Source organism: Triticum aestivum, chromosome 2B (genome assembly GCF_018294505.1).
Source record: "Triticum aestivum cultivar Chinese Spring chromosome 2B, IWGSC CS RefSeq v2.1, whole genome shotgun sequence".
Taxonomy (NCBI): domain Eukaryota; kingdom Viridiplantae; phylum Streptophyta; class Magnoliopsida; order Poales; family Poaceae; genus Triticum; species Triticum aestivum.
In genome coordinates, this window is record NC_057798.1 from 687839618 (window position 1) to 687851223 (window position 11606).

The window sequence follows — 11606 nt, forward strand, 5'->3', positions numbered from 1 at the left end:
AGGAAAGTGATTGGTTTGGATGGTTGTTTTTTTAAAGGTGATGTCAAAGGAGAGCTATTGTGTGCTGTTGCAAGAGATGCAAACAATCAAATGTATCCACTGGCATGGGCAGTTGTTGAGAGGGAAACAAATGATACATGGAAGTGGTTTATTGCCCTGCTTATTAAAGATCTTGACATTAATGACAATGGAGCTGGCTGGGTGTTCATTTCAGATCAGCAGAAGGGACTGATAAATGCCATGAAGGATTATTTGCCAAATGCAGAGCATAGAATGTGTGCTAGGCATATCTATGCCAACTGGAGGAAGAAACATAGGGAACATCAGTGGCAGAAGAAGTTCTGGGCAGTTGCCAAAGCAGCAAACAAGCAGGACTTCAACTACTATAAAGCAAAGCTTGCCCAAGAAACTCCAGAAGGTGCAAAAGACATCATGAGAACAGAGCCAGTTCACTGGGCAAGGGCATTTTTTCCAGTGGGATCCAATTGTGAGTCAGTTGATAATAACTTGTGTGAATCCTTCAATCATGCAATTGTTGAAGCAAGGTTTTATCCAATAATTTTGATGCAAGAAAAAATAAGGAAGAAGGTTATGGTTAGAATTCAGGAACAAAGAGAAAAAGGTCAGAACTTCCATGGGAAAATATGTCCAAGTGCATTCAAGAAACTGAAGAGCAGCATAGCAAGGACCCAATTCATGAAAGTCCTTTGGAATGGCAAAGATGGTTTTGAAGTGAAACTTGTCACTGGGAGAAAAAGGCAGTACACAGTTAGTCTTGACAACTGGACTTGTTCATGTGGCTACTTCCAGCTAGCAGGTCTACCTTGTTCCCATTCAATAACAGCTATCTACAAGTGTGGAAAAAAAGTGGAAGATTTCATTGCCCCTTGCTACTTTGTTGATGTTTTCAACAAAATTTATGAACATTGTTTGATGCCTGTGGAAGGTGAGGAAATGTGGCCAGTTTCTGAGAAACCTAGGCCTCAAGCTCCAGCATATGCAACCATACCAGATAGCATGCCAGGCAGGCCTAAGAATAATGACAGAAGGAGAGAGGAAAATGAGAAACCTAAGCCTAGCAAAAAAATGACCAAGCATGGCACTCTCATTATTTGCTCATTGTGTGGCACTGTTGGACACAACAAGTCAGGTTGCAAGCAAAACCCAGAGAGAGGCAAGAAGAAAAATGCACACCTTAAGAAGACTACCAAAGAAAGAGACACAACAAAGGTGAGTATTTTACTTGGTTCCCTACAGTATAAATGATTTAAGTTGGTTGAATGCATTTCTGCATTTTAAATGATTTACTACAGTTTAAATGATTTAAGTTGGTTCCCTGCAATTGTGACATGTAGCAAACTGGGTCTAGTGCCCCTACATCATCTGCATCTGCATCAGCTACTGCCCCAAGAAGAGCATCTGCAGCTTCTACTGGCCAAGCAAGAGCATCTGCAGCTTCTACTGGCCAAGCAAGAGCATCTGCACCAACCACTGGCCAAGCAAGAGCATCTGCAGCTTCTACTGGCCAAGCAAGAGCATCTGCACCAGCCACTGGCCAAGCAAGAGCATCTGCAGCACCCACTGCCCCAGGAAGAGCATCTGCATTTAAGCCCCCAAGAGCAAGAACTGGCCAAACAAGTGCACAACCTGGGCCATCTATTGGCCATAAGAGAAAGAGAGCTCCAGCATCATCTATTCCTAGCTACAAATACTTTACTGCTAGTGGCAATGTGTAATCTTGCTCATTTTCATTTGTTGCAAACGTTATGGCTGTGTTGCAACAGAAATCTTTTGCAATGGCAGAGATATTAAGGCTATGGTCCTAGCTTTTGTAATCTATTTTGCAAATGTTTGCAAATGCTTGCAAATGCTATCTATGTTGCAAATGCTGTCAATTAAGATGTTGTGAACTGAAATGCAGTCAAATTCAAGCAATGTTTGCTACATATGCATTCAACTATTGTCTCCTATGTTTTTATATGCAAATGCAAGCAGAAATGCTGTCAAATGAAATGCACTACACTCAAATTTGAAGCAATCTTCACAACAGAGTTATCATACTGTCAACTTGCTCATTTCCATAGGATTGATACAAAATAGGTACTACAAATTCCATTAAAAACTGAGCTTTTCATTGACTGACATATCATAATATCATTCATAACAAGCCACTCCCAGATCACAAATAGCATTACAAACCATTGCATACATGTTCAAACTGACACCAGCTGCACTTGCATTTTTTCTTGGAAATAAAACTGACACCAACTTAAATGAAACTGACATCAACTGCTAAACTGACACTAGCATTTTCCCTAGGACTACACCTAGCACAAAGACAATGAAAACCATCAGCGCATTCATATATTTGCCCTTCATTGCTTCCAGTTGTGCATTCTTCTCCTTTACTTGAACCTGCAGAGAAACAACCAGATTCTCTAATGCTGCTTCATGACCAGAGATAGGCACATTTGGAATTTGATCTTCAGTTTGAGCCACAGATCCTTGACCCTTTAGCCTCCACACCTCGTCTCTCAGATCTCCAATCAAGTCACTCAGAAACTTTGGCAAAGGATCCTCATGCCATTCCACGAAGCCACATCCACCTTGCTATTCCACATAAATGTGATAAGAAATCAATCAGAAACTAAGAGCAAGAATGAGCAGCGGAAAAGGAAATGAGCACAGAAAATGGGCCTCACCATTGCATCCACACAGGCATAGTATCTCCTGCCAGGGTTTTGGCAGCTCCACGAGATCCATCTCGGTGCCTTCCGCCGCGGACGGCAGTGGCACAGCTTCGGCGGCTCGTACGCCATTGGGCTCTCCCTGTAAGCTACAGGGGACCTCGAGTCCATATCCCTCCTTCCAGTAGCGCGACGGAAGCCGGGAGCGGAAGAAGCCCCTGAAGTCCACGACATCGTGCCGCGGTCGTCCCTGCCGCCACCGTGCTCTGCGCCCCGTCGCCCCTGCCGCCGCCGTGCTCTGTGCCTCGTCGCCCCTGCCGCCGCTAAACCTAGCTCAAAGTGGCCCAAATTCCCCAATCCTCAAAACAAAAAACGACCAGTCAACACTATCAGTGGCTGGCCCACAAGTCAGGTCAACAATCCCGGTTGACTACTGCCACGTCACTGTTTTTAACCCAAAACGTTGTCAGGGTTCATTTTGGACCGGGATCAGAGAGTTGAGAGTGCTGATTACCGGGATTAGGAATTGGGGGTTCGATTTAGCTACAGGCTACGAGTTCAGGGTTCATTTTGGACTTTTTCCGGCTGGAGAGTGGAAACCGAACAGTCCACATGAAGAGGGCGAGTCTCATGCACACCTTCCGTCTCACAATATAAAATTATTTTACAAGTTATCGTAGCTTGAAAAACAATTATATATTATGGGACACAGAGAGTAGTAGCAAACTTCAAAATACGTGCAGCCCGCTTCTCAGTTCTCATACGTGCGTGCAGCGTGCGCTTGGAAGAGCACACGATCCATCGAGCTCGAGCGCTACCATTCAAAGGGGCCACACAATACACGGTGCACGTTCAGCCCTATAGTTGACCGTGTCTCGCTTTCATGGAATTACCGCGAAATGAAATCCTTGGGCCGGATCGGTCGGGCACGTACGCATCGTATGTTTGACCGTCGGTCTACATAGGCGTATAACATACGCCTGCTACTGACACGTACAACATACGCCTGAGGCAGCCGCCGGGCAAGCCCGGGCGCAGAAAAACTCGCCAGCCCTCCCAACCCTAGCCGCCCCTTCTCCCCACCCTCCCCCCACCCCCTCCCCTTCCTCGCCGTCGCCTGAGACAGCCGCCGGGAAAACCCGGGGCGCCAAGGATGGTAGCGGCAGGGCCTCGGTTGCCCTGCCTCTACGTGGGGAACCCACTATCTGGAGCGGCGGCTTCATTGGCAAGGCACGACCGGCTAGCAGTGGATCTGGCGTCCCTGTCACGCGGGCGGCGGGATCCGGTGGCCGGTGCGCGCGATCTGGCGCCTCCCCTCCCCCCTGTTCGGCGTGCGGGCCAGCCTGGTCGGGCCGCGCTTCCTTGGATCACCGGTTCTATACAGGAGGCGTTGCTGGTGGCGGGATCTAATTCGGGCGAAATCACTGGTCGGCCATGGCCGGCCGCGTCGATGGCGATGCCTGAGGGTGTCGTTCCCTTCCTTGGAGTCGTCGGTATGGACTGATCCCCTCAGTTCCTCTTCCCCTAGGTCTCCCGGGCGAAAGCCCTAACTTTGTTGGGCGACGACGCGCTCACGACGTCATTCCCTTCTTGAGGACGGCGGTGGTGCGGCCCTATCCTAGCATGGATCTGCGTCCGTTGCTTGGAGATGGACTCACGTAGGTGGAGTTCGCCGTTTGGCGTCATGGTGGCGTCGATGGCGGAGGCACCTGCCAAGGTGGGCACCTCAATCTGCTCTGAAGATGGACCAGTGAAAGATGGCGGCGACGACACATGTGAGTGCGTCGGACCGGTTTGTGCCCGGACCCGGTATGTGGCTCGGCCGGGGCCTCCGACTTTAGATGTTATTAGGCTTAGGTGAGAGGACTGGGTATTTGGCCTAGCTTGCACCCCTTCATCATGTGGATTGAAGTAGCGGCACATGTTGTCAAGATGGCAAATTTAGACATATTGTTGTACTACTTTGTAAGGTCTCTAACCAATATTTGGTATTTGCCAAATATTGACATGACAACTTTTGACATCGAACCAATCATGCTCGAAATGTCAAAGCGAATGGTAGGCATGGTGCGCTTCATATTATACTACTTACTATAGTAGTAATACCAAGTATGGGACGATGATTTGATCAACAAACTGGCCAGATATACTAGCAAGAAGAAGAAGAAGAAGTTGTACTAGGATGCATAATGATGTCGACAGTCAATATTAATGGAATAATGGGGCAGGCATGGCGCTCACATTTCTTAAGTCTGATTCGGTTAACAACCTGACTTGGAGCATCATATACCGATACACAGTCCTCATGTGCGGCTCTCAGAGGATTTGTTTTATCTCCGCGTGCATGATGCCTGATGAGATCACTACTGACTCTTATGTTAGCCATGGTCATTGGTCAATGGCAGGGTGAGTAGGAAAACAAAATACGCCATGCATGATGATGATAGTCTGACCGACTCTTCCACTCCAAACCAGTTGAATAATAAAGGGACACGCAAATTGCACGAGCGGCCTCCCATGCTCAACCCAGCTTGAAATGTCAGAGTGGAGAACACCAAGAACACCCATGCATGCACATACAGATATGGACCATTATTTTCTCGGGAGTCGGGAGAGTTAAGGCAGCAATCAACGAACAGGGCGTACAGCGCCTGGACTTTCTTCTTCTCTGCACCCAACAACTTGTCCTCTCATTCATTCATCCATGCATCCATTCAAGGGTCAGCCAGTCTATAAAGTCTGAGATCGACGGCGGCACGTAGGAGTACATAACTAGCCCACCCTCCACACTGTACCAAATTAAGGTGAGCACAAAAGCTACTGTATAGTTGCTGCACCATATTTGCAAAGGCAGAGCAATTGGCACCGATGATGATAAACTCAGACCAAGAGCAAAGTGAGCACTAATGGTTCCACGGTTTCGTTCACCCCCATGGCCGCATCGCATCTCTGTATCCGTATGCGACAGTGGTTGCACACAATTTGACTTGCCTGCGGTGGTTAAGCACAAGAAAGTAATGGCCCGACAAGAGAATTGTCTGCAGACAATCACCACAGGCACAATTCTTTCTCATAACTTGTGCGTTCGGCCAACCGCCGATCTGCGGACTGAAAACGCTCTCCATGCATGCATGCATACCTGTGTGGCTGTGTAATATCTCGCCGCAAATTGACAAAGCCTGCCCTGTGCAGGGATGGATAAGACCTCTTCCAATGCAAAGATGCTTAGATGAGGTTTTAAATGCATTAAATATTTTAGCAACTCAACTCCCCAATGCATAGGTGTTTAACTTGTTGTTGCTAAACACACTTTATTTAATAAGTTAGCACCTAAAATCTTCTATGCATTGGCCAAATTGTTTCATTTAAGTGGTTTGCCTATGTTATCGTGCTTGGTTATGGGGTCATCAAAGTACTCTCTCCCCTTCTTAAATGTTGTGTCATGTCATTTTTTTCACTTATATGGCATGATTATCATCTATCCACGGTGGCGCACTGGGAAGGGCCTAATGAGAGGGTCAAGAAGAGAAGAGAGGAGCAGGTCGTGCACGGGAAAAAGAGAGTTAATTGCATAGAAGTACCACAATTGGGGCATTGGAAGCAGATTGGTACCAAGATTGGTAATTTTTACGTGTCAGTACCAAGATTGGGGCGAGCCGTTGCAAAAAAGACTAAAAGTGTGTTTTATACGTATTGACAGAAAAGCTGACCGGTTGGGCCCGCCCGTCAGGCGCCACGCTGGCCGGTGCGCGCGTGCCCGCGCGCTGACTGGGCGCTGACTGGGACGAGGCCGGCTCGCACCGTTTAGGTCTCGCTGGTGCGACCGAGCCAGACCCCGACCCCGCCCCCGCTTCCTTCTCCTCGCACCCTCGCCGGCGGCTGCCTCCCCGCTCGCCCCGCCGCCCGCCAGCCCCGCCGCCCGCCACACCACGCCACTGTAGCCATGGATCGAACCTCTTAGGCGTTGTCACCTCCCCCGCGGCTGCTCCTCCTTCGCGCCCTCCTCTCCCCCGTGGCTGCGGTGCCCTAGGCGACGATGGCCTCGGCTACTCCGGCAGGCAGCGATGGCCGGGGCGATGCGAGCGGCGACGACCTCCCCCGCTTAGGCCTCAATGGCAGTGGCGGCTACTCCAGCTCTGAGTACAGTAGCGCGGACGAAGATTTTGCAGAGCCGGCGTTGTCGATGGAGCAGAGGCTGAAGATGGCTCGAATTTGGGTGGCCAACCCTAGCACCGCCCATCACTGGACTCATGGCTTCGGTGGTGTTCTGTAAGTGTTCCACTGTTCCATTCTTGCAAACTCAAATTGGGGATTAGGGTTAGGGTTTACTGCCTGGTTTACTGCCTGCATGTTAAGCACTCTAATTGCTAGTCCTAAGTAGAGCAGAGAAGCATAGTGGATTAAATGATTCCTAACTAGAGCAGAACACCATTAGTGGACAATTCTGTTAACTACTTATCTGAAAATACAAACCATCAGTTTGCTGTCAGTTAAGTACCCACTCTGTAATAATTGTTTACATTGTTTGATTTTGTAGTAATTGTTTAGTTTATATGTTAACTTAAACAAAGCTATGTTTATATGTTAACTTGTATATATGTTAACTTAAACAAAGCTTTGTTTATATGTTAGCCTATCTGTTAAGTAAAATTGTTTATTAACCATTTTTGTCTGTTATTTCATTTTGCAGTTTGTATGATGACATTTTGGATGTTAGGTTCTATTTTGATGCTTCAAAAATGTTTGAGTTGAAGCTCTGCAGTTCAGATGTAACATACCTGAATATGATTGCAGTAATGGAAACCCAAGGATTTAGTGAATATGATCTGCTGTTTCACATTGAGAATCCAAAATTAGGGGAGAAAGGATTGGAGATGGTAGAGTGTAATGCTGAGTTGCAATTAGTAAAGAAGCAGGTTGAGGAGTCTAAGGTCTTAAATTTGCTAGTGAGGGCATGTCCACCTCCTTGCAGCCAGTTTGAGAGGCAAGAATTATCCACTGTTGTGTATGAAAAGCCTGTGTTATATGATTTCAGTGAGCCACCCATCTATGCTGTTAATGAAGAAGGAGTTGCATTTGAAAGTCAGAGTAGCAGCTGCAGTGTAGCTCATGGTACTGGTGTTTGCACACAAGAGAGCAAGAATGTAAAAGGAAAACTGAAAGCCGTTTTGGAAATAAAAGAAGAAGAGGGATATGACGGCAGTGGTGGTTCTGATTGTGAAGGTGAAGAGGACAATGAAGTACCACCTTTTTATATGGGTGATGCTGATGACATAGAGATGGCTGAGGGAAAGAAACAGAAAGAGTATGATGAAATGGAAGAGGAAGAAACAGATGATGAAGAATCTGAGGAGGAAGAAGTGGTGCATTATGAGGGTGACACAAAGGTTGAGGAACCTTTTCAAATGGATGAAGATGACAAAGTTGTTTCACAGGATGAAGAAACTGTAATTGTACATGAAGAGAAGAAGAAGGAGAAACAGAAGCTTCCAGTTAGGAGAGGGCCTACAACAAGGTCACATTCAAGTGTAGTACCAGAGGAGGAACCTGATTTCAAACCTTCATCTGATGAAGAAGAGAAAAGATTGTTGAAGGAGGCTGATGATGATGGTTTTGAGCCATTGTCATTTGTGCTGCCAAAGAAAAGGAAGAGCAGGGCAAAGCAGAGGCCTCCTAGAAAATGGTACAATGAGAAAATGGATGCACCACATGAACAATTATGTCTACACATGTGTTTCTTGGATCAACATCAATTCAGAGAGGCTTTGTTGAACTTACACATCACTCAAGAAAGAAACTTCAGATATCATAGGAACTCAGATCAAAGAATAATTGTAGAATGCAACCAAAAACATTGCAACTTCTTTATGGTGGCAGCAGTTATAAAAGGTGAAACTACTTTTGTGATTAAGAAGATGAGAATTAAGCACACTTGCCCTACTAGTACAGAGACAACAAGGGTAAGTGCCAAGTGGCTTGCATAGAAGTATGAGTCACTGTTCAGATCTGATCTAACAACTGGCATTCAGACTTTGATTGATGCTTGCATGGAGAAGTATGGTGTGGATGGGCCCAAGTCAATGGCATATAGAGCAAAGAACATAGCTATTGATGTTGTGCTAGGAGACCACAAGAAGCAATACCCTAAGTTGAAAGACTATGCTCAGACAATGATGGATACAAACACTGGGAGTAGAGTAGTAGTCACTACTGTAACTCCAACACCCACTGAAAAAATCCCCCATCCAGGTCCAAGATTCCATGCTATGTTCTATTGCATCAATGGAGCAAGGGAGGGGTTTCTCAAGGGGTGCAGACCATTCATTGGTTAGTTTGTTCACCTTGTGCATTAGTTACATATTGTTTCATATTGAAATGCATTTGAATGTTTTAAATATTGAATTTGCTTGCTCATTCAGGTGTTGATGGGTGCTTCATTAAGTTAACTACTGGTGCTCAACTACTCGCTGCCACTGGTAGAGATGGCAACAACAATATATACCCACTAGCATTTGGTATTGTTGGGCAAGAGGACACACCTAACTGGTGTTGGTTTCTACACCAACTTAAAATCTTCCTAGGAGGAGAAGAGGGACAGTTTGGTCCATATACAATAATGTCAGATAGACAAAAGGTATGTGCTTGCATCTTATGTCCTTGTTCCTATATGGTTGTTTTGTGCTAGATAGTAGCTTAGCTAGTTTAATTGTGTGTCCCAGGGCCTACTAAATGCAGTGAATGATGTCTTTCCTAAGTGCAACCAAAGGTTCTGCCTTAGGCATATCTATGCAAACTTCCAAAATGCTGGGTTTAGGGGGGAAGATCTGAAGAAGTGTATGGATAATGCTGCCTATGCATATAATGAACACAAATTTAACATTGCAATGAATGACCTTAGAGCTGAATGTCAGGAAGCTTGGGAGTGGCTTTGTCAAATACCCAAGAAAACATGGGCAAGGCATGCATTTGACACAAACTGCAAGACTGACCTTGTAGTTAACAATTTGCCTAAGGTGTTCAACAAGTATGTCCTAGATGTTAGGAAGAAACCAATTAGGACAATGTGTGATGGAATAAAGGATAAGCAGATGATGAGGTGGCATAGGAATAGGGAGAGTGGAAAGACAGCTAGATGGGACATAACACCCCATTATAGTGAGAAGCTAGAGGTTGAGAAGGAGAGGGCCAAATATTGCAAGCCAATTCAAGCTGGTGTGAACTTGTGGCAGGTTACAAGTGGGCAGCAAACCCATGCTGTTAACTTGCAACTGCACACATGTGGGTGCAGAAAATGGGACCTCACTGGCATCCCATGTAACCATGCCATCTCAACAATAAACAAGGGCAAAATAAAACCAGAGGATTATGTCAGCAAGTTCTTCAAGAAAGAATTTTATGTGGCAGCTTATGAACCAATGATCTATCCAGTTCCTGGTGAGCATGACTGGACAAAGACCCCTGGTCCAGACATTGACCCACCTGCATTTAAAGTGAAGAGAGGAAGAAAGAAAGAAAGAGAAGAGGATCAAGGGGAAATTTGAAGTTCCAAAGCCTAAGGACACATCAAGAATGGGGACTATAACATGTGGCAATTGTGGACTGCAAGGACATAGGTACACAAGCTGCCTCAAGCAGTTGAAGCATGAGCTGGCTTTGAGGAAGAACAAACATGTGGTAATCCTCTTATAAGTGGTTTTCCTTCTTGTACATTCCATTTTTTTAAGTACTAACTCATTTTCCTTCTTGTTTATGCAAGCCTCTTGCAAGGAATTCCAATGGTGGTGGTGCTGCTACTACACCAGTAGCAAGAACCTCTCATGCAGCTCCTACAACAACACCAACAGCTGGAACAGGAGGTGCTGGGAGAGGAGCTGGGAGAGGTGCTGCAGCTGCAGGAGCTGGGAGAGGAGCTGGGAGAGGTGCTGCAGCTGCAGGAGTTGGGAGAGGTGATGCAGCTGCAGGAGCTGGGAGAGGTGCTGCAGCTGCAGGAGCTGGGAGAGGAGCTGGGAGAGGTGCTGCAGCTGTAGGTGCTGGGAGAGGTGCTGCAGTAGCTGCATCTGCTGGAAGAGGTGCTGGGAGAGGTGCTGCACCAGGTGCTGCAAGAGGTGCTGGGAGAGGGAGAGGTTCATTCTTTGCCCCAAGACAATCTGGTCCCTCCACATCTACTGCTCCCTCCACATCTACTGCTGGGAGAGGTGCTGCTGGTAGACATAGTGGATGGGGGAGGTACTTCTATGCAAGTGGTAACTAGATACTTCATGTGTGTCTTCTTGCATCCTATGATACAATGTCATCTTTGCTTTGGTGGTGTACTTTAAGAATTAATGCCATATATGGCTTTTGTTGATGTGGATGCAACTTATGAGTGAATGCCTGGAATGGACTATCTTCATGTGATATGTTGCTGGAGTTATTGACATGCTGGAGTTATTGATATGCTGGAGTTATTGATGAGTACTCATTATATTATGCAAACTTGGATGGTTCTTTTTATGATTGATATGTTGTCTATGCTAAAAATGGTTCTTTTTATGATTGATATGTTGTCTATGCTAAAAATGGTTCTTTTTATGATTGATATGTTGTCTATGCTCAAAATGGTCCTAAAGCCATCATTTTGGGTTTTGATGGTTCGGGGTCGACGGAACCACCTAAAGCCATCATTTTGGGTTTTGGTGGTTCGGGGTTGACGAAACCACCTAAAGCCATCAACTAGGGTCTAGGGTGGTTCGGGGTCAACGGAACCACCTAAAGCCATCAACTAGGCTCTAGGGTGGTTCGGGGTCGACGGAACCACCTAAAGCCATCAACTAGGGTCTAGGGTGGTTCGGGGTCGACGGAACCACCTAAAGCCATCAACTAGGGTCTAGGGTGGTTCGGGGTCGACGAAACAACCTAACGCCATCAACTAGGGTCTAG